The sequence below is a fragment of the Lepisma saccharinum genome, chromosome 14, assembly GCF_977018435.1.
Source record: "Lepisma saccharinum chromosome 14, izLepSacc3.1, whole genome shotgun sequence".
Classification (NCBI taxonomy): domain Eukaryota; kingdom Metazoa; phylum Arthropoda; class Insecta; order Zygentoma; family Lepismatidae; genus Lepisma; species Lepisma saccharinum.
The window spans coordinates 52,568,126-52,593,599 of NC_139242.1; the positions used below are offsets into that span (position 1 = coordinate 52,568,126).

Consider the following 25,474-nt stretch of genomic DNA (forward strand, 5'->3'; position numbering starts at 1 on the left):
AAAACGTTTGAAAAGGGAAAAAGGAGTTTATTCATGAAAAATCATACGTATTTTCGAGACATGTAAAAATGTAGATAATGATAGTTGTTGGAGAAACTCTGGATGTTTTCTCAAATGATTTGTTTGCAATCTCTCTCTCTCTCCCTTGTTATATCGATCTTGAACCCCAAATCAAAATTTGTTCACTATGCACACAACATTTCACGGTACATAATTACACTATGTACATTTAAAGCTATTCAGAATTAAGGCTGCACTAATTTCAGGTATGCTCCTGGATGGCGTTTGTAACGTCGCCACGTTGTAATCACGGAGTTTCGGGTTTGATACCGGGTGGAGGCACACACTGGATTTGAAAACAAAACTCAAGCTAATATCAGAACTTGAAATCGGGACTATTTTGGGGGGGGGATGGGGGACGCCAAAACGACGACGCTGAAGAAGATGGAATAAAAGGTAAAGGGATTATAGGAGGTGGGGGGGGGGGGTAAAATTGCCCGATTGCTTCTGTTGAAGTCTATTTCATTCTCTCTCCTGCTATTGAATCTCCTAAACAATTCAGGAATTGAAAAACAAAGACAAAACTTTGACAACACAAACAGGGCTTCCCCGATGGCGTAGTGGTAACATCTATGCCTTGTCAATAAGGGATCCCGAGTTCGATACTCGGTGGAGGCACATATACTCTGTCCCATCTAACTGTAGAGCAGGGGAACGAAATCAAGTCTCTGCGCAAGTAGTGACGCGAGATGGCTAAACCAATGAACACGTGAGAGGAACGGAATTGCGTGGAGTGGGGGAAAGCGACTGCCTTTACAGCAGCGTGTACTGCTTCGTTCTGGCCACTCGATTTTCCTCGCTTCTCTGAGGCTATGCCCGACTTTGCTCCACAGTTAGCTGGGACAGACTATAGTGGTTCGGATCCTACTTTAAACTGTAGGAAACAAACATGGAATTCAAAATCAACTGACTACAAATGTAGTTCATTCTCCTCCTTCCCTCCCCCAACACATTGGAACTAATTCAAAAGATATAATCTAATTATACACATCATCAGTGATTCCTATTACAAGAATAAAACTTTACTGAATATGGGCGTGGGAATAAAAAACGCGATATTTGTACGTTCTGGGTAGTCAACGAAAAAGTTCGGGCAGGAATTGAATGATAAGGTTTCGTACCCTTAGTCACAATACTACTATATTCTCCTCCTAAACAAAGTTCATCATATAAAGCCCTTCAACACGACAAATTGCATATATCACGATCATACTGTCACAATCAGAGCCTGCCGAGAAGCTATTCCCAGCGCGTTGGGGTTTGTACTGAAATACAACAATATCGAACTGAACACAGTATGCTCAGTACATGTTGGTCAGTTGTTCAGTGAGCTTCTTACCACAATATACCCGCCAGAACGGACGAAAGGCGGCGACGCAGAATGCAGAGAAAGGAGGAAAAGAAGAAACAATAAAGGGAAGCCATTGTTCAAAGGTTGTTGCCATGGCGACTCCGCAGGGAGGTGTGTACTTTGTAGGCTCTTTGGTTCTCCGGAAATTACCAATTCTACGTAATTACAGAGTCCAGGAACAGATGGTCGCTTTTTCCTCGGCCGTGCCACGTTGCCTTTCCTTTGTTGTCAACAATGGTCGGCTTATGTGGCCAATGAAATCGGATTAACTTCCGCGATTCTCATACAACTGCGTGTGGATTATTGTTCGAGAGTTGGATACACTGTTTCGAGTAGAGTGTTTATTCGTTAACCACGTTAGTTACATTAGAGGAAGCCAAAATAATGAGATGGACCTCGACATTCAGTTACATAAACTAATATGGTTCTAACTCAGTGTGGTCACTCTAGGACCATGATAAAATTCAAGAATATTTCCCGGTTTTCAAGGCGAACTTTCCATAGATTCAAGGCTACAAGCAGACGTTTTCTCTATTTCAATCTAATGTATTACCGCCTCTCAGCACTTTTTGAATGGTTACTATTATTAGGCAGTTAGTTCATGCAACTTCTGGCATTAAAATGTAAAATGGAGTAGCTCTTATTTGTATTAATATTGCTGTAATTAGAGGTGGGACTTGTGAGTTAAGATTTATCGGACTAATTATGTTAGTGCTGCTGTGTTCACCGGGGGCGTATTCTGAAAATTTGACCTAGTTTACGGCAACAAATCTTATGTATTGTAAATATTCATTACATATTAATTAGATATAATATAAATAAAAAAAACAATGCAGGTATGCAAATAAAACAAAAGCTGAAGTCCGACAACTTCAAATTTTACGGCAATTTCTATTACATGAAAAATGTTCGTAAACCACATAACATGGGAGAATACGTCACTAATGCATTAACAATATACAGGATCTGTTTGATTCCAATGCATCCAAAAATTCTAATTCAATTCAATTAAATGTGCATATACAGTAAAACCTGTCTATCCCGGAACATGATGGTTCCGAGCAAAATTTTCCGTCTTAACAGTTTTCCTTCTTATACAGGGTTGACTTTAAATACAGTATAGAGCCCTGCAGGAAATAATGGAAAGAGTTCGCATTATTTATAATGTAGAGTACTATTGCATGTACGTACATGAATAAAAATGCGATACAGTCGCAATAAGCATAGCAGAGATTACAATTATGTAACTACACAACATGTTGGTACACTTTTTACAGTATTGTAAGAACGTACAGTACGTACTTGTGTATCTTTCGAACCCGGGACCCCTGGCGTCGTAACGCGATGTGCATAGAGGGAAAGAGAAAGATTGAAAGATGGAATAAGAGAGGTGAAGAAAGATTGAGATAAAAGTGAAGAAAAAAGAAAGAAACAAAGAGAGATAACAAGAAAAATAGAAAGATGACGAAAGAACAGAGGAGAAGTAGTCAAAGAAAGGTGGAGAAAGAGGGTAAGAGATGAAAGAAAGAAACGGAATCGTAACAGCTATGAGTATTGTAGCGCATTCTTTCATATCGACAATGTTACCGACAAGCGAGTGGCAACAGAGGCGTGTTCCACTTACAGTATTGCATTGTTTTCTTGCGAGCGAAAAAAATAAAGGAAGAAATTTCCGTCTTACTGAGAATAAAAACATCTCGTTGGTCTTTAAATGGTGTTCAGTTTCCGCGTTAAAGAGGTTTCCGCCTTAAGCAGGTCATTTTCTGGTATGAAATCGGTCCGTTTGGAGACTTTTTTTATCCGTATTTACAGGTTTCCTTCATATATAAATTCCGGGATATGCAGTTTTTACTGTATTTAATTTAAGGCATGGAGTTTACATTTGCCATTTCACATACTCTGACTCGAAATACATCTACAAACACAAGTTACAAATGTTAGAGGATGTACTAATCAAGGAAAAAATGATAATTGTATGAGAATTTCAAACTCAAATTTACCTAATGAACTTAAAGATATCTTATCTTGCAATCTTCTTCCATGTCAGGTAGATTGGTCTGCAAGGGACACCAACGGAACAAACGGAATGAGAGAATTCTGTTTTATTTCCTAGATAAAAATAATAGCAAAACTATGAAAAACTTGCCTCGGCATTTATAAATATGTATAAATTCAATGGGATTTCGATTAATAAAAGTTGCAATTTTTAACGTCTACGGAGAAAAATTCACCACCTTGCAATGCAACTAACACATATGCGGGACTATCGTTTGTTTAAGCATTAAGACTGGAAAGGAAACCGCACAGGTAATAAAGTGCGACGATACACAAATCACCCTGTAATTATTATGCAGATTTGTGGCTGTAAAAGGACAAGTTGCAGGAGTTTAGTATTGGTTTGAGCAGAAACGAGGCCGTAGTGTGTCGCTACATGGCAGAAGGGTTAGGGGAACATGTTTACGAGTTGTTAGCTATGATTGGATAGCTGTGCATAGCTGTTTGGTGTGTCGTCATGAATAGGGTTGCCAGATACCCTGGTTTTTGTTCTTTCTTTCAAATGAGAGCTATTTTTCGTTCAGTGTCTTTTCGATTCGAATTTTGCAGAATTCCGGGAACTTAAAACAACAATGACCATGCAGCTTTCGATTACATTTTTTTCCAGTTCTCCAACAAAACAGTCGAGTGCTTATTGTTGAGTGAAGAAGAACGGTAGAGGTGGGCAGCCCCTGGAAGAGTGGCATTGTACACTGCTCGCCATTAAAATTGCAACACCCAGAAGGAAATGAGATAGAAACACGAAACTTGGCAAATATGTAGTTTATAATAAGATAAGAAAATGATTACAGTTAGAGCTCGGTGGTGTGACATGTGACACGTATAACATGGTTGCATAACCCCAAGGAGCTAGTAGCGTGTACAGCCTCCACGGGCGGCAATAACTGCTGCAACACGGCGAGGCATGGACAGAATGAGTCTATCGATGTCTGCTTGCGGTATGGCGTTCCAAGCGGCTTCCACACGGTGCCAGAGGTCTTCAACATTACGTGCCGGAAACCTGAGTTTGGCCAGCCGGCGACCCACCATGGACCAGACATGTTCAATTGGCGACATATCCGGCGAACGTGCTGGCCAAGGAAGCAGGGGCACGTGGTTAGCTTCCATAAATGCGAGGACATTCCTTGCAACATGGGGGCGCGCGTTATCCTGTTGAAAAGTGGCATTATGCAGTGCATGGATTAATGGGACAGCAACAGGGGTGAGAACCTGTGCGATGTACCGTTAGCTGTTCAATGTCCCTTGAATGCGTACGAGACGCGAACGAACACCTATGGCGATGGCATCCCATACCATGATACCCAATGAAGGCCCTGTGTGATGATGTATGATGCAGGCGTCATGAAGCCTAGTGCCACGGTGCCGCCACACGCGTGTACGTCCATCATGATGTTGTATACAGAAGCGGGATTCATCAGAGAACACTACAGCATTCCACTCCGCCATCCATGCACGACGGTCTTGGCACCATCTCAGACGCAAACGCCTATGCTCTAGCGTCAGAGGAATCCGCAACAGTGGGCGCCGGGAAAAAATTCCCCGGCTCGCCAAACGACGAAGCACGGTTCGTGGGGACACTGGACGTTGTAAAACATCCCGTACTTCATGCGCAATCCTCGTTGACGTGGCCGTTCTGTCTGTAAGGGCCATGCGTATCAGACGTCTGTCCTCTCGTTCCATCGTCCGACGCGGACGTTGTGAACCTCTACGTCGCTCTACAGTGCCTTCATGGACCCACTGGTTCCATACATGGATCACTGTGGATGCATTCCGTCCTATACGGGCACCGATCTCACGGTAGGATAATCCGCATTCACGGTATGCAACAATTCGGCCGCGATCGAACTGGGAAACCTGCTGGAATCGCTGCCGTATTCGACGACGTGGTATTGCTGACCGATTTTAACACACTACACTCACGACCATGCACTTTCACTGCTCTTCTGCACCTATCTGACCTGCTACAGGTACCACTTACCAGATGGCGTGGCAGGCGCACATGACGCATGACGGCCTTGAACACCTAATCATTTCGTCCGATTCCGATTACTCCTTCTGGGTGTTGCATTTTTAATGGCGAGCAGTTTAGATGCAGAAGTGAAAAGCTAATCCACCGCTGGGAGGGTGAGGATGTGCTACTTTGTTGATGGGAAACAATGAAGAACAGGAGCCAATACCCAAGCTGGAAACCCTATATATAATGCGCGTACAATTTACCTAGGACAAATTTCAATCTCTTTCCTTCATCTGGACATTGCCTGAATAACATATACAGATATAGGGCACACCTGGAATACTACCATCTGACACGACCAATGTTGCCAGTATACTTTGAAATTTTAAAAAACATACGTTTTTATGAGTATGTCATAATTAACCCCATAATTGTCTGTAATGCGTAAAAGGCGTAAAAAAATATTGATCTTTATCAACTCGATAAATACCCACGACAAACCTACCCGGTTCTTCGCGCTCGTGCTGTGTGATGCTACAATACGCAATATGACTCACGTAACTTTATCCAACTCCAATATCTAACTTCTTTGTGTAATTTATTGCACGAACAGCAATATGCATTAAAAACAAAACAGTTTTCGTCCTCGCGGTATGAAATGTTAGAAACAGAGATTATTTATTCATGGGCAAAGTTCAACCTGTGGCTGCTCCACCACCGCAAAACGAATATATCATTAAGGAAGATTAATCTAAATCCTTTATACTTTGTCAATGGAAATGTTTAGCCTTCGTTGCAAGACACTTAACATCGAATTATCTCTGGACGGAATTATTTTAAAATGTGTATCAGGTTTTTTATGTCGCAACGCGATGTATGCCAGACAGTAGTCTGAATTACTAATAGGCACTATTATGTCAGTAGAGTGTACGATAGGTGGATCATCCGCCAAACTCTGTGGCGGAGTGGTTAGCATGGGTATTCTTTTGTGTGTCCCTTCAACTTCATCAATATCATCACTTATAATATTCATCTTCGCGATTAGCCAAAAGTGGAAGAAAAGCGAAGTAAAATAAACGAAATCAATCAATAGTTAATCATCCACAATAATAATGTGTCTACTATTGTTCTAGAAACGCTTATGATTCTGGTAGGTTTTTTTAATGACTTGCGACATGCCGAAAGGTTTTCTTGGTTAGCTGGGTGTGCCGAGAGAAACAAAATATAGTTTTGCTAAACATGTACCATATTTTAGGCAAAGGACTCCGATTGGCGTATGGTGTTCTGAGTTGAACAACCAAATTAAAAAAAGCTACAAAATACCAGTCTTCTAAACCTTTGTTGCATAGTGAGGCATCTCATTTGCTAGCTTTTCAATATTCATGGATCATGTTTTATTGGAAGCCGGCCGACTTCAGGCAACAAAACACAATGAAATTGTACTTTCAAATAGACAATACTTATATCGAATAATCCCATAAGTAGTCTATTAGGCAAAAAATGGCGTAGCCTTCCTTTGGACTTGGCGTTCCCACTAGAAATGCTCATGCTACGCCACTGGTGGCTTTGTGTTGTGGTCACAAGAAGTGGGGATTGATTTCTCCCACTTAGTCTGTTCTGCAGAATTATCGCTAGCGATAAGCAGCAAGAAACTTCTCGTTGAAGAAGAACCATTGTCCACGTCTTACAACGCTTACTAATTAATCATAGAGGAAAAAGACTGACCCCTGTCTCTTCTGTGGCCGAGCGAGTATCGGATTCACGATCTCGCTACGGATGGGACCTACAGGTTCGATTCCTGGCGTGAGCATGAGTGCTACTTTGCGATTCATCAATTTTATCTCATCGTATTTCATCCTCATCGTCCCGGTTAGCCTGACGAGGCAGAAGAGCGCCGTAAAATACATGAAAGAGACTGTTTCATCAGAGTTGCCCAAAGGGGGGGGGGGTAAAGGCGTCTTCAAAAATTAGGGGAATTTTTTCCTTACAATATAAAATTCAACATGTACATATTTTTCTAGAATGCATATAAAAAGTTTACATCTTGGCACAATGCTCCAATATGTGCGATGATGTAATCAGAATGTATTTCCTTAGTAATTAATTTACATAAGCTTGTTCGAAGTCACTTTTGCTACTAGGTGCATCATATTTACTTCGTTAAATGAAGAAAAGGAATAATTTAGAGGGGACAGCAGATCAAGTGAAGTGTTCGGTAAAGCTAAAAAAGTGACTTTCAGTAATAGCATAGCAGTAGATGCGCTGTCGAAATTATGTACTTTATGGGGATTATGACATGATACAGGTAAGATGCGCTATTGACCTGGGGGTTGGGGGGTTGGAGATGGACACCCCTGATTATTATCTCTGGTATTTACACAATACACTGCCAATGAAAACAAAACTTATCTTAATCCTCCAAAAGCATCCAGTAGGATCAGGGCGCTGCGCTGTGACAACAACGAGAACTTATCGCTCTCGGCTAGGGGTCCTCGGTTCGAGACCCGATAGAATCAAAGAGCACGACAGCGAAGTCTTCAATCAGGCACCGCCCAAAATAGCATAGCAACGGTGCAATATGGGCTGAAACGGACACATGAGCAACGAGCCATGAAGAGCTGGAGATTAGAATCGTAAAAACAATATCGCCAAAGCGCCAGCGTTTTCGTCCATTCCTCACTGCCCGTAGCCAATGTACCGCGAAATTCCCATTCAATGTCCCCCCAAGAGGACAGGCTATCCCGCAGGACTCGGGCGCCAATAATAATAATAAAAAAGTTTACGGTAACGGAAATTCAGAAAGCCACGACGCGTCGGTAGGACCAAACAAAATCCGTTTTTCATTGTACCTCGACGGAGATAGCGAGAGACATAACGCCGTGGAAATAAAGCCCCTCATAAAAAGAAAGAGAGCACGCCACTGGCGATATGATGCAGGAAGGACTCCCTCGCAACGGTTTCGGCGCTATTTGTGAATTTCATTGGTCGCCATTTCCTCCTCGTAACGGTATTGGCTCTTTTTTTTATTTCCGGTTTTCGTGTACACCGGAAGACACACTTGCCACATCCGGTGCTTTGTGTTCGCGCGTACAACAATACGAAAAATTACAACCTGACGATGTTCATTTGTTCGTATTGTTTCAGCAGGATGATGAAGGGGGGATCGGCGGTACTTTTGATGCTGAACGACCCTCGAGAGAGACGTAAACATCGCATGGAAAGCATGTACCAATGACACCGGGGACTACGACACTGCAGGGCTTGACTGACGACGTGTCTCTCCCGCGTGTACAGCAAGTTTACGTCACTCATGTAGCGTCAATCGCAATGAAAAAGCTCGCAAAAATTTACTCCATGTCCCGAAACGCCCTCGGTTCGTTTTAAAACAGGAATCAAACGAAGGGTATCCTGATTACTAAGCCAGGACTATAACGTAGAACCCAGGTATGTTCATTTCTAGTGTGACTTTGACCAAATTCGAAAGGATTTATTTTGAGGGATTAAGTTTCGAATCGAAGGTGTTCAATGGTAGCATATAATTGTTGTAAAATACAAATTTTGACCTTTACGGAACTTAAACCTTATTGAAATTTGAAATGCAATGGACTTTTTTCTATCCGACAGATTGGACACTTTGAATCTTCATATATCCACCCTTCTCTCTTTTTCTTCTCACTCTATCCCCTTTTCACTCTCTTCATTTCCTCCCTTTCTCTACCCTTTCCCGCTCTCTCCCCTTCTTCTCACACACTTTCCCATTTCTCTCTCTCTCTCTCTCGCGCCTTTTCTTTGTCCGTTTGTATTTTCCTCTACTTATCTGTCTCTCTCTCTCTTAATTTTTATCTTATTTTTTTTGTTTCTCTGCGCGTAAATATGTTTCTTCCTCTTTCATTTCTCCTCTCCATCTCTCCCCCACCTGCGTGTATGAAATTTGATATACACTCCATTATACAGGGTGTTGTCATATACTATCGTCAAACTTTACAAGGTGTGTAACTTGTTGGTAAATGTTTGGTCATTAATGTCTAGTTTCGACGACATGAAACCTCGACAAACAGCATTTTCTACCCTGTACACACGTAACCATGAGACGTAGATAACGGTTGCCAGGACCATTATTTTTATTTTGTCCAAAGGCAACAACATTTTCAGAAAGCTATTGACAAAGCCCTTCTTTAATACGAAAGCATCAAATAGGGTATGCAGCATAATGCACAGATAGCCATACTTGAATTATTTACGGGCTAAGGGATAAAGAAAGAGATGCTAACCTGTCGATATCTCGACTGGCGTCATATTGTTTCCGTTGCATATTATGGCTCTCAGTACTTTTTATCTGGAGGGTAGCAACACTGACAACTGTTAGGTGGCAACACTGGATCTGTGAGGCGTAGTTACATACATACAGGATTGAATATTTTATTTTTGGGAGGACTCGCAACGTTGAAATGTATGTATACCCTGTCCCAGCTAACTGTAGAGTAGGGCCGTGCATGTCAACAGAGGAGGACGAGAAAAATCTGGTGGTGAAAGCGCAGCGTTGCCAACCGTACGGTCAAGACCTTAGTCAGTACGTTAAATGCACGGCTTGTCAAAATTTGCTCTTGCACTTTTATTTCTAATATTTCCCTAAGAAATTCCTAAACCAATCGTACGGACTTGGAGACTAAAATACGGTCCGTTTGCCATGTGCGTTCGGTATTATGCTTTTCAAAAGTTTGCAACGCTGCATAGGAAATCGGGTAATTCCCGTCGCCCATTACACAATCCCGTTTCTCTCACTGTTCATTGGTGGAGCCGTCTCGCGTCACTACTTGCGCAAAGACTTGTTCTCGTTCGCCTGGTCTACAGTTAGCTGGTACGGATAATAGTATGTAGCATTGGCAGAAGAAACATTTAGAATAAGCGTGTTTCATGGAATCTTGAACAAACAACTAAGAAAGTGAGTGTTTTGTATAGCGTTGTATCGTGCAGAAACCTGTGCCCTGCGAAGAAGTGAGGCAAATAGACTAGAAGCTTTAGAAACGTGGCTTTGGCAAAGAAAGGAGAGTGTCTAATGGACAAAGTAAGAAATAAAACTGGGTTCGAAAGAGACGGCGAAAGAAGAGCAATGCTGGAAGTGATGAAGAGAAGAAGAAAAAATATTTGGCTGGGTGAAGAAGGAACTGCCTCCTAAAGGACACACCAGAAGGATTAACGTGGAAAGGATCCGGGAAGGAAGAATATGTGATGCATTATATGAATGGAGTTGTGTGAACAACCTTAGTTTTAATATAAGCAAATGTTGTTTCATGCTGTTGACTAATACGAGGTTTACTTCTCAATCTACTTACTCTATTAATGGTCAAGTACTTCCACAGGCAGATATAGTTATAGACAATGATGTCCATTTAGATTCTAACCTGACTTTTAAACAACATGTCTCACTTGTGATTAAAAACGCGTATAAAACGTTAGGTTTTGTTATAAGAAGTACGAAGAACTTTAGAGATATCGACTGTATTAAAACCATATATAAAAGTATAGTAAGAAGTAAACTTGAGTATGCGTCTATTATACGATCCCCCTCTTTATAAATCTTATGAAAATAGTCTGAAAAGAATTAAAAAAAGGTTAAGATATTTATATTTTTAAAGAATATAATAGACCACCACCAATGACAACACCCTATCAAGACGTACTTCAGGATTTCAATTTCCAAAATCTTAGTAATAGGCAAAAATTGTTAGATCAATTGTTCCTGTAGAAATATTTTCATCCCCAAAATTGCAAAAACCAAAAAATTAAGAGCTACCCGATTAATAGAATTTGTTATATTTATGATGAAATTATGATTAATAATCATTCCATAGATGTTTCAATGCTATTCTTGACTTACAAGAAAACATTAGAATCAATTCTGAAAGTACGAATATGTGATAGTTAATACATAATAACTGTATTTATACTCAAGATTATATGATTATTATTTTTTAATTATTCTAATTATAAACTGTTCTGTATGTTTATACTTATGTAATTAATACACTTTGTGACTGGATTGCATAATTATCTATTGTAATTGTATTGTAATTCTGTAATTTTGAAATTACTACTCATTATTATTATTATTATTATGTACGTCTTTTGTCATTGGAGGATAGACCTCTGTTAAATAAATATCAGATGACAGATAATATGAAATAAATCGGATTCAAGCGTAAGATGCATGATCGGAAAGCTTGGATGTTGTAGTGAAAACCCTGCCTATTAAGGGTGAGAACAATAAATGAAAATGATTTTACCTCGCTTTTCTTCCACTTTTGGCAAATCGCGAAGATAAGGATGAGTGATGAAATTGATTAAGGAACACTCGAACAAAAGTGAATCATCCTCAGGTCTGGATTCGAATCCCTAACGTCGTATCGCACTCAGCTATCCACTCCGACATAGAGGTCGTCAAATGAAAATAAATATATATTGATGAGTTTGATGAGCTTATAATACGAATTGTATTATCGAAAAAGAAGAATTTCTAGGGTTGCTGCTGTGTGCGGCGGGGATTTTAAATTATGGGGTTTTGAGTGACGTAAAAAAAAATATTAAAATTTTATGCAATTCCACGGAGTGAAGCCGGCTATCTCCACCATGTAACGTGACGTCGGGTAAGGTACTGGATCGAGTCACGCCGGGACGTAGCTCAGATAAATACGATAGGTCTTAAGTTAGACTTGGCTAACCACCTCTACCCTTAAGGAAGCTGATGAAGGATTGTTAGAAGCTCGCAAGTTGAACGCTCATTCACCCCACATTCCACCGGATGCAGAGCCGAGCAACAAGAATTTTCCACTTGGCTCTGCACAGTCTGCAAGGCAACGGCCCTCGCCAGCGGTGAGTGCACCTCCACTGTAAATTTCCATCTGCATCCAGGGATACCCCAGGTACACAGTGGAGGTGCAAAGTCCACCAAGGTATGACTCAAATCCAATGTATAAAACCCCTGGAGACGGTAAATCGATCTCTCACTTCGCTCCAATATCACCACCAAACTGATCGACGAGAAGACGACGACGGCCTGCTGAGAGATCCCTACGTTACGAGGCGGCAACAAGCGAGAAGTCCATAAGCAGTCCGGATTAAACCAGCCGAAGAATCTGCAGTTCATTTACAATCAAGTCGCCGAATTGCCTGCCGTCTCTTATCGTCATCTTCGACTTCTCCAGCAGGCACCTATCACCTGTCACCGTCGCCGACGCCAGAAGCCGAGGGCCAGATCTACAGCAAGGGGTGAGTAGCGTTCAACATCACAGGCTCCTAACAATCCTTCATCAGCTTCCTTAAGGGTAGAGGTGGTTAGCCAAGTCAAACTTAAGACCTATCGTATTTATCTGAGCTACGTCCCGGCGTGACTCGATCCCTTACCTTACCCGACGTCACGTTACAATATATATGATTCAGAATATATGGAATATTCATGTATATCGAATTGTTCGAATTTGTTTCAATTTGTGGATTATTAGTATCACAGTGGGTAACCAAAAGTTTATTTGGGTAGTGAAATTTAACGCTAAGAAACGAAATTGTATAGCTGAACGGTGAGTTTTAACGGTACGCTCCACAATAACTGCAGCTTTACCGTGAAATTTAAACGGTAAGTTAAAAAAAAAATGCCTCTTTATTATGAAATTTTAATGGCAAGTTTCAAAATATTCAATTTCACTATGTCAAAATATAGTTTAATAGCCACAATTAGTTGTAAGGATTTTTTCCTTAACGTACATGTGATTTTCAACATTTCCCCTAAACATTTTATATTATATGCGTACTACCTTTACTGGTCATACTCGGAAGACCTATGATAAGCATTTCCCAACTCCCGAGGACACTATAAAAGGGGTTAATAACCTACCTCAGGAGCAGAAGCCAACGAGAACGACAAGAGATCGAGATCGTGTCGCGAGAGCGCGACAGTGTCGGAGGCAGAGAATCGACTACAGGGCCGCCCAGAAGCCTTGGGGCCCAAGCCGAGGCCTGTCCAGAGGCGAGACACCTTAGACCAGCCAGCGGGACCAGCGCCTAGCCGACCGTTTCAGCGTCCAGGCGATCCCGAGATAAGTATCTGCCCCCTTATGGTGCTAATCCTTTCGCCCCTAATGGAGTGCTTACTAAATAGAACTCAGTCAATTAACTATTCAATTTGTGTTACGTTAATTACCTGCTCTACCTCTGACTCGTCGCTCATTGGTCAACGGGTCCTACCCTCAAATACAAAGGGTGAAATCTGGTACGGCTAAGGTTTTAACGCCCCCAATTGTGTCTCCAGGGATCAGCCCTGGGAAAAGAACCTTAGCTCGTAAAGCTACAATATCAGGCATTGCCCTTACCTGAGAGAGGCGGTAAGTATATATGCATTATCTTTGATATTTGCGTTTGGAGACATCTTGTCTGAACAGTAAGGGTGCGACCTTTCACCTTTCAAAGGGAGGCTACTAGGGGATGAAAGAGTGAGAGGATATTAGAGGAGATAACATACCGAAAAAGAAGATGATAAGTCTGAGGCTGCTTTGCTTTTCAGAAGACGCCAACAGGTGGAAAATGAGGAAGAAGATTACGAAAGAGAGGAAAAAAATAACAATCTGCGGAGATCTACTTTCCTGTTTATCCGCCTCCATGTCTTTCTTATCCAGATCCCGAGAGGAAGCTCACCTCGTCTCCATGGTAACCACGTAGAAGCTGCGCATTCTTCCCAACGTGATGCTAAGGGTGGAGAAGCATCTTTAATTCTCCCCCAGAAGTTGCCATGGAGTTCCGTGTTATGTGCACCTGGGATTTGCGTTTTTTTCCGTTGTGACGAATACATGTATAGGTTTCAGGGATGTCTCGCGTTCTTTACGAACAATATTGACGTTTTTACATTTTGGTAGGAGCTTGCATGGTTGATGTGACAGTAGTACCGCAAATACGTATTATGTAAAAGTATTAAGACCATAACTATCATTTTGTTCAGCAGATAAGACTTGACTTCAGGAATGGTAGAATGATAGTATGTGCATTTGTTCACAAGCACGGAGGTAGTAACAATCGAAAAAGTAAGTGGTGAGGCGAGCATGTTTTCTCAGGAAGTACACTCACACTTAGTATTCACCTTATACCATACACAAATTAATATTGGCTAGAAGAGCATCTATTTTTCTAGTATTTATTTTTTGCTGCAAGGCAGATGGGGGGTTCGCTCTTAGATGTGAGTGTGAGTGGTTCTATACATGTGGTATAAATAAAAAAAATCTTTACCATCTAGTTTTAACATGCACAGTCTAACAAAGAAATTCCCTGAACAAATTTCAGAGGCTAACTTCCATCTTTTAAAATTCCACTGTGAAATCTAGAAAGTTTATGATGTTGAAAATTAACTCCAACATAAGTACGCACGATTTCACGTCAATCTAGTAAAACAGGGGGTGCTGTGGTGTGTACCAGATCAACTTTTAGTTCAGTACCAAAAAATGAATTAATATAAGCTCTAGTTAATCTTCTTTGATATTCAAGAACACGTTGGCCAATACCTGTACAAACTTGATTAACATACCACAACTTAAAAATTAGACTTCCTTATTATTCACCCTGTACCATTATATAAGTCACAGTCTATACAAATTAATTGTAGCTAAAACTTTTATCTAGAAAACATAATTCTCAAACTCAGAAGTTGTGTTAATTGTATTCAACCACTTTTTGTGGCAAAGTATTACAACTGCATGTAGTACTGTACGTAGGTAAGGAGGAACTAAAGACAAACTATGTTTTTCTTTTTAGTCTCGTGTTTACACCAATGTCGCCCTATTCTCAGCCTTCAAACTTATGCGTCCAACTCGGTATGAAACTGGGTTAACTCCCATCTTTTCACACAGAAAAAAATTCCAAAACTTACTACACACTATTCATGAAGTACTAACTGACACAACTGCGTCCAGGTTTGAATAAATCTAGATTATACTTCTTGAACAACCCTCGTATATATTTTTAATCCGTTATTTTGTTAAAATATTCAAGTGGCGTATGACAAATGTAGAAATATATAAGTAAAACCAGGCACAACTTCGAAGCAGCGCATGGTATTTTTAATGAACTTTTTCGAGATTTTCTCAATATTTTTGCCCCCTAATTCCCCCCTTCTGTCTCTTGCGACCCACACGAGAGGAAACCTTACATCCTTCGCAATTTTCCCCAACGACTTCCCGATCTCGCTCCAGCAAGATCTAATTTCCTAGTTCCGTCCCCGCCCCGTTTTTTTAGGCCCGACGGTGCTGCCACGTGCACATGCATGACGCCATAGTGTGTGTGTGTGTGGAGATGTAGTAATATCATTCTGGTTCGGCCGTGGAGTTATGAAAATTCGGAGGGTAGAAAACAAAAGAGAGAAAATATTGAAATGTTTGCGCTCTGTTCTCATTCAGCATGATATCACATTGTATTCAAGATGTGACTGGTTCGATTCCCGGTGGAGGTGCATTGTAATCTCGCCATCTTGACAGTGGTGGACGGGGTCCAGGTTGGAGTTTAAAATGTAGATCCTGTCCAGATTAGCCTTTCCGAGCATACGGTGAAATAGGGACAAACTGTTAAGCTCGATAGGCAAAATATAGCCGAACACGAATGGGTTCAACAACCATTTTTATTAATTTTTATCAACAATATGTGTATAATGTAGATTTCTGCATTTCTCTGTAACTAATGTGTTCATCTTTATGTTTTAATAGCTTTCTGTTATTGAAATTCAATTTTTGCTTCCACGGGAGTAATGTTATGTGTACAGTTCAGCGTTTATCATCTTGAAGAAAGTTTGAACCAAGTATCATACATTTGCTGCCATCTTTTATATATTTTATTCTGAGAAACCTCTACCGTTTCCAAGATCAACTACCTTCAGAATGTAAACTTAGACTAGTTCAATCTTTAATTTTTCCACTATTTGATTATTGTGACACTGTGTATGGGTCCAAACTTGCGAAAAAACTCACCAGAAAAATTCAAATCGCACAAAATGCATGCATCAGATATACTTTTGGCCTGGATAAACGCGATCACATCCTTCCCATCTTAAACAGACATAATATTTTAACAATGGCCAACAGGAGGCTACTACACTATCTATCCTTCATTCATGATCTGCAAACTGAACGTAAACCCGCGTACTTATTTGAAAAATTATGTAATCGCAACGCAATTCACAGACACGGAACACGTCGTCACAACGAATTTGACATTCCTCACCATTCGACTACGCTATATACCTCATCCTTTTCTATATCTGCCCCGAAAGCATGGAATGCACTACCAACAAATGTTAAATCCATAAAACTCAATAAGAGTTTCAAAATTAAATTGAAAGAAATGCTTCTACAGGAACAGCAGCAGAGCAGTAGCACATACTAGAAATGAACTGGCACTCAACAAACGACCAAACACTCATATTCTATAACTGTAACTATTGGAATTTTATTAATATCTTCAAATTATTATTATTATTATTTACTTAAATGCAACCTTATGTTAACATTTACATTTATATTTTTTTTTCTTTTCACATTTGTATATTTATTTTCTTTTTTAATATTTTCTTGTTCTTTCACATTTATATAATCCTATGACTAATATTAGTGAAATGAGAATATTCGTAATTGTAGGTAATGTGATTTTTTTTTCTCTTTAGTGTAATCAAGCTTTTTTCCATCTGTACTCATATATTATCATATTATATTATATATACTTATATTTCTTATGTAGCTCATGACAAGGGTTAGGTGGTAGAGCAGCCTACGGCTGAACCTCGCCCGCTAAATAAAGGAATTATTATTATTATTATTATTATTATTATCTATACTCGTAGTTTGGAAACTTGTTGTACGTTGGAATAGCCTTAAGAAAATGTACAATGCCAAATCAACACAGTACCTTCAAAAGCACATACTACGTGACACTGCTCAGTCATGCTGAATATAAACATCACTACAACTACATCGTGCAATCTCTCTACGTCATGCAACCTACTACGTAAAAGTTACAAAGCGTCTCCATAGCAGTGGGAAAAAGTGTTTGTAAAGAAGTTGTTTCTTGCTTTTTCTTTGCAGGTAGATTCGTGTGAGGTGATAGAAGGTCTGGGCAGAAAGAAAACCTACTACTTACACATGGTAACACGCACAGTTAAGGCACAACGTCAAGGGGAAGTTCCACTCATAGATCTACCTGACGTCTTGGTATTTCGCTGAGATTCCTAAGTAGACAAAAGATGGCGTTGGTAGCAAAGGCCGCCGGCCGGACGGTATGGCTTCAGCACACAGGCACTGCTGGACTATTTCAGACCAATTTATTGGATTCTTTCTTATTTTGGACCCCGTTTCCTTCGTCCCCAGCTGTCCTTCCGTTCGGAAGGAGGAAGGTTAGGAGATCATCGGAGATGATGAGGATGAAGATATCTTCTTGTGGTCATGACGTAAGGCTGAGCTGCTGCGGTGATTGGTGAAGAACTCTTCATTCACGACTGCATTTTTGATGCCTGAGCAGTGGTACCAGTACTGCCATGTCAACTTCTTGTAGGTATGCTTGAAGAATCAGTCACTACTGTTTCAACATAGCTTCAGTGGTGGGAATATCTTATCTCTAAACCTGTAGACGGGTTCCTTCTGAAGTACTTTTCAAGCTACGAAGAGCTTGGTTTTATTGTCACCTAAAAGAACAATGCATTTGCTTACAAGGAAGTTCTACAAAGTTTGTGCCTAAGGCTTGTCACACACACAATTTTATATATACGTACAAATTTCTTGCTGAAATCACACTATTAAACATTTTGTTTAATCATAAAATTTCAAAATTATTTACAGAATTGCTAAAAAAATAATGTGAAAAATGACAATTCCACAGTTTTTAGTTTCGGCCAATAGATGGTGGTGGTTTACATGGTGACATTTTTCACATACATTTTGAAGATATTCTCTGATAAAAGCTTATTCTTGACAAGTATTTATTCCATATTACGCCTGCTTGTTTCTCTATTGAGTAAATACTAATGCTTATTAGATATGTATGGCCATGCATATTAACTTTGATGAAATGTACGTAGCATACAATAGTAATTTTGTTATTAAATATTACCACGGTTTCTCACAGTAATGTCGGGTTGGGATTGGTTTCAACATTTGGCAGTGGTATACTCGATAACATCATCAATAGGTATTTAACCAATCTTGATATTACAGAGCTAATCACAGCCAAATCTTGCAATTAAGTCCAACAACAGTAGCCTTTGGCATTGCCAATCCTCAAGTGTCCGATTATTACCAACCCAGACCTTGATCACACAACCAATTGACACACGATCGTGAGTTGCACAGTTCAATAGACCGCATAGTTTTGAAACCTAATCTTATGTGATAAAAGTACTTGGAGCTTCGGTGTTTTTCTGCAATGATAATATTTCTTCTCTTTTCATCCAATTTCGCAAGTATTAGGAATTGTCCAGAATCGATCCTTGGAGCAAATATTGACATTCCAAGATTTGCACTGTTTTGTGGAGGATGCGGGACTGAACTGAACTGGTTTCGCCAACTTGCCTCAAGACAAACAATGTTCCGGAGTTCCAAACTATCCCCATGAACGTTTCTTTCCCCTTTGCGGGATCTCATTTTTGAGGGAACCTGAGAAACCTAATGACCAATAAACAAGCTGGGGTTGATTTTCATTAACAAGAACATTCCTTCCGGGACCTTTCAAACTGAAGTCTCCATCTCCATTCCTGCCTCCTTGGTCGCCAATCTCGGACTTTTTTGGACGTTCAAAGAAATTCTTACTCCTCCCAACCAACTCTTTCCTTTCGTATAAACTCATGATGGCCCAGTGATCACTTTGAAAGGTTTTGAGAATTTATTCACCTAGGTCATGTCAATAGTTAATCTTTGAGAGAATGCTAGTTTGTTCGTTTTCTGTAATATTTGATTTCCGATTGAACTTAAACGTAACAATTTACATATTCGGTCTTGAATACGAAGCTGTCACATTTATGAACCAATCAACAAGACTTAATTTCAAAATCTTAAAACTTCAACTGCGTGAAATATGGGTATTTCCATACGTTAAAATTACATAAGATCTGAAGTATTATACAATTTAATTAAAAAAATTCTCAAACTTTGAACTTTATTATGGATTTCAGATTTGAATTATTCTCAATCTAGCGAACAATGTAAGACATTGGTATGTATGATACCATTAATTTTATCATAATAATTCATCAATTTTCTTTATCGTAATCGACTTAGATCCAGATGTACAGGTTGAATTAAATCCAAGCCTCTACAACCGAGGCCAAAAGTTATAGTTTTGAATTCTAGGTAAAGCAATTGAAGGTATAATTGTTCTAATTTATGGATTGCGGTTGTCATTTAGAGATTAGATAAATTCAAGATTGATGCAGCCACTCGAGTTAACAGGAAATTGCAACGTACGAAGTGTTACAGTCCTAAATCTTGAACGTCCAAGATTCAAGAATTGTCAATAAAAGGCTGGGCATTCCTAGATTTTTGGACGTAATTATTATGGATTGTGGCAATATGGCTGCAGTTAATGAAGGATTGCGGTAAATATCAATGAAAGCTCTGTGCTTTCGTGTTGTGTGTTGCAACCTATCATGCTAACAGGGTTGTCACATACAAAGCAATAATAATAGCTTGCTGTTCAACTGCTGATTTGAAACAGAGGTGTAAAAAAATACAAGGGGCTGCGTGTGAAATGACGTGTCACGCAAGTTGACATTATGTCTGCATTGTGTCGCGATGACTGGGCGAGATAGCTAAGTGACAGCACACGCCAATGTAATCGAGTCGTTTGTATCCTGTTAAGCATGTGACAAGGTATTCCGGCGCCTGTCACTGGACCATTGTATGAGGAACAGCTACATAAGCGCTAAAGGGGCAACTTCACTTCAGAGGCCTCTGCTCCAGCTGCCAGCATCCTGTCCAATCTGTTAATACTCTCTTCAATAATTTTTCTCGGTTTGTTCAGCAAAATTTTATTTTGATATGTTGTTGAGTTGAGTTGGTGCTTTAAGTCCAATTTATGCACAGCAAGGCTAATCGGGACTGGACCTACAGTTTAAAGTGGGATACAAACCACTTGTGCCTCCACCGGGTATCGAACCCGGGACCCCTTGATTACAAGGCGACGACGCTACCACTGCGCCATTGGGGAGGCCTCTTTTGATTTGTATTAGAGCTGCTTTAATTTCCATGCTATTTACATTTAATCCATTTCGATTCCACAATTCCTGTGAATGATAGCAAGGTTATATCTAGATGAGGCCTGTGTCGGTAATCTCTGGAGCAAGAAATCGAAAACAACTCTCTGCGCAAGTAGTGACTCGAGAGGGCTCGACCAATGAGAGGCGAAGTGAGTGCATGGAGGAGAAAAGGTGGAACAGCTACCAGCAGTTTGCAACAATGCGCACTGGTTAGCTCCGCCCACTCGCCCTCTCCTCTTCTCTACCGTTATGTGAGGCCTCGCTCCATAGATTCCCGAGACAGAGTGTAGAATAACAGTGGCGATGACACAAACTTTGGTGTCCCCCGCAAAATAGAATAACTGATTTATTGCCACTTTTGGCTAATAGCGGCGATGAGGATGAGTGATGATATGATGAAATTGATGAAGGGAAACTGAGTAAACACATGCGCAGGCCGTGATTTGTAACCGGGACTCACGGCGTCGTAGTGAGCTGGACTAAGACACTAGAACTGAATGAAATGGGAGACTTATACAAATATAGTTTCGTAACATCTCTCTCTTGGTTGTGGGACGCGTGTCTAGTTTGCTCCCCTTTTTGAGACTGCCCATCCCAGAATGTCAGGCTAACGCAAGGAAATTGTGTGCAACGAAGTAGACCATGTACGCAAGATTAGCAGTTATGAAGTGCAGAAGATTCAACAAACGCCTGCCTGCTGTTTTCAACGTTCATTGATTGATCATAGCTCTTTTCGGGCGCTCTATATGCAGGCAAGGAGAGTGGGGAGCAAGGAATACGCAGCAGACCAACCAGACAACAGCGGTGGCGTCTAGTGTTACGACGTCGAGGGGAGGATCTACTACGTACACCGTATTCTACGGGCTGCTCCGTTTCATATCGCGCTGGATTGGTCGCTTCCCCTCTCCTTGCCAGCTTCTAGAGCGCCCGCCGTAAGACTGGAAAACAGCTATAGTATGTACTACGTACAGTCATGGAAAAAAGTTCTTCCCCATAAGGCTTTAATAGGAGCAAGTAATGCAGGAGGGTAGGCAACACATATTGCACCCTTCGATGATCGGGTGATTTTGCCTGTCTTAACACCGAGAAATGTGTTCCACGCGAAGGTCAACATGACAGGAAAGCAAAGAGGGTCACGTGACTATTGGTTACGTGGAGTGTTGTGCTTCTCCACGTCCCCAGTTCTTGATCCACATTGCAGAAAAAGTAGAGCTGCATGCAATATATGAAAATAGGTTGTTTTCAACTACACGCTTAATTATGATTTTCCCAATTGTAAATCTATCAGACGTGTCTCCCGATTTAGTCGGGACAGTCTTTTACTTTGAATTCCTGTTTGTCATAGGCGTAACTTGACGGGAGCAGAAAGGGCATTTGTAACCCCCCCCAAAAAATCAGGTTTCTTAAAGCTGCTAAAACAGGAATTAAATACTATGATTTGACGCGTCCAAAAAAAGTATTATATTGAAAGATTTTTCCCAAATACGAAGATAGAAATTTAATACTTTGAAAGTGTCTCAGATTTGTTTATTGTCACAACTTAGTGTGGCACAGGTCTACTACAAAAGTGGAATTTCGTAACAAAAATATGAACCCACTCCTTTTATTTCGTAGCCGATTTCATCTTGAAACTGAAATTAAGAATATTAGTTAATAATGTCATTGGTAAACAATAAAAAAATGTGTTAGACCCAATTCTTTAATACCTTATCATAATCTTTATCGCAAGTTGAAATTTTGTTGTAAGTCCACTGTATGCAAAAAAAAGGTAAAGTTCTCACCTGTGCTTGGCGCTACGCCATGAAGGCGTATAGGGGGTGTGGGGGTAACGCCCCACACTTTCTTGATTCGTTCGTGAGTGGGGGTGATGTAATCAGCATCACGCCGCCCCACACTTTCTTGATTCGTTCGTGAGTGGGGGTGATGTGATCAGCATCACGCCGCCCCACACTTTCTTGATTCGTTCGTGAGTGGGGGTGATGTGATCAGCATCACGCCCCTGACCGCCTTTACCACCAGGGTTTCCCCTAGGTACCCATGTCATTCGACGCTGGGTGGGCGCTGGGGCCGCTTCCAACGTTAGAAAAGTTCCCGGGCTTGAACCGGCCGGGAATCGAACCCGGGACCTATAGCATGGTAGTCAGACGCGTTACCGACTGAGTCACCGGCACAGATAGACTAATCTGAAGTGCATGCAGTTTAAAGTGGGATCCGAACCACTATGTGCGATCACCTGGTATCGTACCCCAGACCCCTTGATTACAAGGCCTTACCACTACGCCATCAGTGAGGCGCACACAATCTTTGTATTTTGACCTTTTTAAACCTATATGTATCATATAAGAGGTTGTTTAACGTTGCTATGCCTCTATGGATTATATTTAGCCAGTATTCGAGCACATAGCGACAGGTTTCATAGAATATAAGCTTCTCTTCCATGTTTATGGTTTCCTGTCTGCAGTAGAAAAACTGACAGGTTCCCATAGTTTTTCTTTCAATAGTCTTCCAATGGTTGCATATCATATCACTCAAATTTGATTCATTCGTTTTGAACACAATCCCCGATGGCGCAGTGGGATCGTGGGCGCCTTGTAATTAAGGGATCCCGGGTTCGATACTCGGTGGAGGAACATAGTGGTTCGGATCCCCCTTTAAATTATAGGTCCATTCACGATTAGCCTAACAGGACATAAAGTGGACTTAAGACACCAAATCAAGCAACTAACACAATCCCGTTATTGTCCAGATTATCGAATCCAGAACCTTCGTCGCGAATAACATAAGCAGGAAGACAACGTGAAATAACCGAACAGAAACAGAACCTAAAACCTACATCGGATAGATTGGATTAATTCGACGATACAGCACGGGTTCTGAAATGAAAAAGAATACGAAAGTTGAAGGACCTCTATACGCACCCACTTTTCCTCCACTCAATGGGGAAGATATCCTTCTAGCTGAGAAGCCTTTACGTAGGAGTGCCCTGAGGGAACTTCAAGGCCACGACGATAAAGTGCAATGACGGGACCAAAACATACGACAGATAGCTGTGTTCCTCCTTATTTCGTACGCCATTGATAACTGGAACACGTGACCTCGTCTTTGGTAAAGCAGAAGCCTGCTTGCTTGCCACCACCCTTTAGTTCAGTGACCTTCGCCCGTAGTCAGCAAGAGTGAATGACTCACCATATACTTGTTGTCTGTGAGGCTACACAAGAATAGATATTTCGTTAGTGGCTGTAAGTATTGTTTCATCTGCAGTTATATCAATTACCATTTCAATAGTTTCCTTCCTTATGGTTACTTTAGTGATAAACATGTAAATTAGTTCTCGAGAGTGAACGTTTTATCTATTTGAACGGGGGATTTTTATACAGCCTGCATGTATTATTTTTTCCTGAAACAAGAAGAAATTCGAAGACGCAAAAAGAGTTGTATAAGAGTAGTTAACAAAAGGAAAAAAGAAGAAGAAATCGAAAATGTAAATGCTGAAATAAATTATGGTAGAGATCGAGTGAATAACATTTTGTCATGGGGCCTCCTCGATGGCGTAGTGATAACGTCGTCGCCTTGTAATCAGTGGATCCCGGGTTTGATACACGGTGGATGCACATAGTGGTTAGTATCCCACTTTAAACTGAAGGTCGAGTCCAGATTAGCATATCTGTGCACCAAACCAAAACTAAGAAAGAAATTGTCACAGTGTAAGAAAATTTCATGTTCAACCACATACGAAACACAAGGGAATAATATATTGCAGTTTGGAGTTCACATCTGTAGCATCTAACCAGCACAATTATGAATCGCAACATATCCTATCAGATCCATTTTTATTATACATGTATGATAATATAAGATAAGTAGAGGAAAGAGAAAACCAAACGAAACACGGACGCCTTCTCCAGAATTTCAAATCTCGTTACATAAGGTTCTGGGTTGGAGTCCCGAACAGGCATGACTTTCTTGTTCTTGCCCTTTTATCTGCTTCATTTCATCATAATTCATCGTTATGGTTTACCTGCAGGGGAAGAATACTGGCAATAATTGCCAATACAAAGCCAATGACAAACAGAACAACTCGATTACGGAGGTGACAAGAAGAAACGAGACTTGACAGTTTCTCCGTCTCTCGGTTTGTCGAATTGAAAATTGCTCTCCCGTTCTCGGTCTCGATTAGTTAAATATAGAAATCGAAAATGTATGTGAATGAATATACATGTATTTTATATATTCCGGTTTTGTAGGAGATTTCGTGAGAGATGAAATAAGTACTCTTCCATCGTATTTATTTTTATAATTTTTATTCCCTGTTCGATGATCGCGACGATAAGGACGAGTGACCATTACACGAAATTGATGACGAAATAGTCAAACACCCCCGACAAGGACGGTACTCAAACCCGGGAACTTTGGCGACGATATCGAATGTCAATCACTTAATGAGCTTGACCACCGAGCCTGCTTAATGTTGTTTCTGTCAGGTAATTCGTAATAATATCCCACATTCACTATCATTTGCTTCATAGTTTATCTTATTGTTGTGATTAACCTGAATTCAAAGAATTAGTTGAAAGGCAAAAATGCAAGATTGAATGTCTCTGATGTTACTTCGTGCCGAATAATATGACGTGGTATTATGATATGAATTTATTAATCATACAATATGCCTATTCATTCCATTGATTGATCCCAATTGAGCACACAAAATATGCTATAATGTCCACTCCATGGAGGAGTGGTTAGCACAGCGCGCTACGATGCCATGGGTCCCTGGTTAGAATCTCGA

General features: G+C 40.5%; 1 protein-coding gene across 10 annotated transcripts in view; it reads right to left on the reverse strand.

The window, feature by feature from the left end:
• The window catches only part of SLO2 (slowpoke 2), a 388,893-nt gene that overhangs the window by 279,953 nt on the left and 83,466 nt on the right, over window positions 1-25,474 (reverse strand). For all 10 annotated transcript variants that reach the window (XM_083135590.1, XM_083135592.1, XM_083135594.1 and 7 more), the window contains exon 2: window positions 17,583-18,123. The gene's annotated coding sequence lies outside the window, so the exon portion shown is untranslated. The remainder of the gene's footprint in view (window positions 1-17,582; window positions 18,124-25,474) is intronic.